Source organism: Halyomorpha halys, unplaced genomic scaffold (assembly GCF_000696795.3).
Source record: "Halyomorpha halys isolate HHAL.00 unplaced genomic scaffold, Hhal_1.1 Scaffold588.1, whole genome shotgun sequence".
NCBI classification, from domain to species: Eukaryota; Metazoa; Arthropoda; class Insecta; order Hemiptera; family Pentatomidae; genus Halyomorpha; species Halyomorpha halys.
In genome coordinates, this window is record NW_027110173.1 from 512,073 (window position 1) to 516,471 (window position 4,399).

The window sequence follows — 4,399 nt, forward strand, 5'->3', positions numbered from 1 at the left end:
ACTTATTTGTGTTTCATTGACCGCACCCCCAACCATCTTCTCCTCATTTATCATCCACGGTCAACTATCTCTCATAATTAATTTAATTTTTATAAGTTAAATATAAAATGTTTATAGGTGTTTCGAATATATTAATATATAATATATTAGAATATATAGGAAATTTCAATTCAAAATTGATAGTTTTTCCTATAAAGTTTGAATACATTCATATCCGACCGTCCGTTATACAAATCAATTAAATTAATAATTATTATTATTACTATTTATTATGTGATGATGTAAACCGCAATTGATAAGGAAATCAATTGCTAGGAACGGTAGACAGGTATATACACTTGTGCAAATATTTATCTTACAATTTTAGCACTGGCTTACATAGCTTAGAGAAGAGGTTGTGATGAATCCGTTTGCGTCTTTAAATTACGACTCTCTTCTACCCCTGTAGGTAAACAAAATAAAATTCTCAAAGCATCATAAACAGCATTCGATTGAAATGATTTATATACAGGTATTGTTTTAAATTATTTATTAAAGTGGCAAATGTGGAACGAAAAGTAATTGTTATCATTATGCAAGGGTAATATGCTATTCGTGCAATACTACTAAATAAGTTTAAGTAATAACTACAGATCGGATTTTCGAACAGTATATACTCAAAATGTGTTAGGTTGTGTATAAAACTAAAACATCACTTTCATCACAATTAATCATTATAATATTTACACGGGAAACCTATTTCCCCTTGCTGGAATAAAAAAAAAAAATTAAAAAATCGCTAAATGTTTATCAAATTTGTGCGAACATACTCAAAAAAGTACTTTCTTAAAAACCTAAAATGTTTTCCACAAATGAAGAGTTAAGTGGAAGCTCACTGAATATAATGACTTTGTATTACTATTATGAAGACTAGAATACACAATTTATAACTTTTTTTAAAATTACCGCAATATTAAGTTTTAAAATAAAAACGTAGAACGGAGTACTTACAATATTTAAGTCCCATATTAAACTCCAAATATTGGATCAGACATTTCTGAATTCCAAAAATATTTATTATTCTAACCATTGAAATTTTAGTTTTTCAATTTAATATTTAAAAACGTACATTTGATTTTCTGGATTTTAGTATTTGCAATAAAAATCGAAGCTTAACTTATGATCCCTAAAATGCAATCATTAATAATAATTTTTATTTATAAATACAATTTTAGATTAATGAGCGTCTATTTGGGATTTTGTAAAACAAAAGGATTTCGATTTGTTTCCTTTTTTCATATAATGGAAGTGGTTCTAAGTACAGAACAAAGTAAAATGGAAGAATACAAGTATTATAAAAAAAAAAATCTTCATATCGTATCGACACCATTGTTAATAGACGCTTTGAAAAAATATCTAAATGCATTAAAAAATTAGGATTAGTTTTAAACATTAACAAAACGATGGATTGACGTCCATGGACCATAAAGTTTTCTTTCATTTTTGTCAAAACAATTCATACTTAGAAGCCATTTACGACAGCAAAATATTAAATTAATCACCATATTAATACGAAATTGAAAAACGATTTTTTTATCAAATATATCATATTTTAATAAAAAGTCAAAATTATCCGATAGAAATAAATTGATAATACATTAAGCGGTAGTAAGACCCATCTTAGCTTATGCCTGCCCCATATGGAGTTTTACTAGTTCGACAAATTTAAAAAAAAATACCAGTATTTTAGAACAAATGCCTCAGAATTATAAATAGCTATAATAATAAAAAAATATTTAAAATGCACACTGAATTAAATATAGACACCGTGCAGGATTACATAAATAAACTGACAAATAATTTCTTCCAGTCTTGTTTCAACTCATTAGACCCTTTAAATTAAAAAAAAAAAAATCTATACCACTACAATCCGTGAAGGGTCAGGGGTTCAGTACTTTGTAAGAAAGCACTGTTACTAGACTAGCGGTTTTGCAAGGAGGTGATTTGGTCAGAATCACGCTCGACCACCAGATTTTTACCCAATTAAGAGTACCTAATTTATGAGGCTGGGTAGACCGCAGGAGGGCTTAAACCCTTTAATCACAGAAAGAGGAAACTACACTATAATGTTTTGATTTTCTATCCTTCGGTTGGTTTTATCAAAATGTAAAATAGAGAAGTTTGTAAAGTTTAATTAGTATCAGGGGTATCCCAAAACATTATAGCAAATACTGTACATTTTATATTTATGCAATAAATATATGTTTTAAAAAATTATTAAAAAAATATATATTTTATTGAAAGATACATAATTTAACATATTGGACGAGACCGGGGATTCCCCAATATTATTCTTAACGAGAAACTAACAAGCAGCAAGTAATAAGTGCTACGATTCTAAATAACGAATGTGCGTGCAGTTAATTTCAACAGAATTCTGAAAACATTTTGAAACACTGTCGTGATATGCTGAGGAATACAGCGTCAGAATAGTTTTTTTTTTTTGTTAATTGAGTTTTATTTTAAAGAAAAAATAAATATATACCTAGCAAACTTATTTTATAAAAATTTTAGGTTTCCAAAAATAAATCTTCAATAACCGTGAAATTAAAACTTATTTTTCTCACTGGTTATACAGGAGGCACTGGACCCAGTCAGTTGCCTAAATTACCTATTATTAATTTGGTACTGAGCAATTTGATCTTAGCTAAAATTATTATTTGATAGAATAAAGACAATATTTATTCTTACCTCATGGTGTCAGAAATCGACTTCATATCTTCAACATTTACTGGATCGTTAGCCTGTGAGAATGCTATTTACTTCCACTCCAGACTACAAAATCCCGTTAAATATTTTCCTAATGTTTTTTTTCTTCTTTAAAAACGAAAAAATACTTCATTATTTATCTCGGATAATAGCACTGTTCCATTTGAAATTATGGCAAATAAACTAACACACAAGCTCACTTAAGATCCACTAACAAACATCATACAACCCGACACTGATATTAAACAAAACTAAATAAATAACCCATTAAAGAAGAAAGATAAGAGACCCCAGTTACTAGTCTATTATCTGTTCATCTATGACTATCGATTGTTGCTTTCGTCATCCAAATCTTTCTTTAATTCGGAACATTTATTTTTAAACATTTTTACCCACACTATACAAATATTTTATTTCATTCATATTGATCAATAATGCCAGTGTTTACTGCCCAAAAGTGATTTTTGGAATTGAAATTTGTAAATGTAATTTCAGCTGCACATTCATATAAAGTCTACATATTTGTAAAAAGCAAAAATTCCACACTCAACAGAAATAGGTAGATGAAAAAACTTGAGAATTAATTTTTATTTAAAAAATATATAATTTAAAGAAAAGTTTGTTATATAAATAAATTTAAAGATAGATTTCTAAATAGGGCTCCTAAGTTAGAAGTTAAACAGCTACATCAAATTTTTAAGATCACAAACTGTTAAATAAGATCATGTCCATAAATAACAGTTACTAAGTTCAGAATTTAGGTTAGTAGCTATAGCATGTTATGCACCATCTCTAGGAATTTATCAGTTAGATTAACAGCAGAATAAGTCATAACTGGGGTTATACGGAGCTCTTTACAAGTAAAAATATAGTTGTGACAAGAAAAATACGTTTGCGCAAGCTTAAGCGAAATCAGGATCAAATCTGATAAAATTGATAAGGGGTTATCTAGGTTTCAACCACAAAATCCCTGTAAATTTCATTAAAGTTAATAAGAATATTGTTCCTTACTCGACTTTGATTACTAAACCAAATTTGTTTAAAGCACAAAATAGGAGTGGAAACTTTCGATTATGAGGATACTAAAATTTGTTTCACTTCATAGTAACATAATACAAAGTATAAAGCTCATGGAACTCAAGTATGAAGCCCAGTACAAAGAAGCTAATACATAACTCTGTATTTGAGTTTATAATGTTACTCCACAGAAACATGATTCAGTAATGACAGACTTCGCAAAGGGATTTTCGCTGCGCTGTGAGCGACGAGAATACCCTGACTACAAGAGTAAGGAACTGACGAAGGTAGAAAAGAAGATACTTTCAATCAATGAAGAAAAAGTAGTATGTTGGTCTGAAAATATCAAAAGAAAGTCATAACTGCCAAACATAACTATGGAATGGGAAGTAAGAGGAAGAAAGAAAAAAGGAATACCTAGAGTAAAATGGAAGGATTGGAAGGAAGCTTGACGCTACATGACATCAGAAAAGAATTGACTAAAGGAAAGTGAGGAAAATTTTTGAAAAAAATTCAAGTCAAGGAAAACCACACTAGTGGAAAATTCCTGTTAAAAAATATTAATATAAAAAAATTCTTTATTAAATAAATCAAAAATTCGTATCCATTTCTGTCTCAACACTTTATTTTTCAC

At 28.6% G+C, this 4,399-nt stretch overlaps 1 protein-coding gene across 1 annotated transcript in view; it reads right to left on the reverse strand.

Annotated features, from left to right (window-relative positions):
* LOC106684538 (protein HID1) overlaps positions 1–2,889 on the reverse strand; it is a 27,448-nt gene extending 24,559 nt beyond the window's left edge. The window contains exon 1 of the mRNA XM_067048343.1: positions 2,731–2,889. The gene's annotated coding sequence lies outside the window, so the exon portion shown is untranslated. The remainder of the gene's footprint in view (positions 1–2,730) is intronic.
* Positions 2,890–4,399: the final 1,510 nt, after the last annotated feature.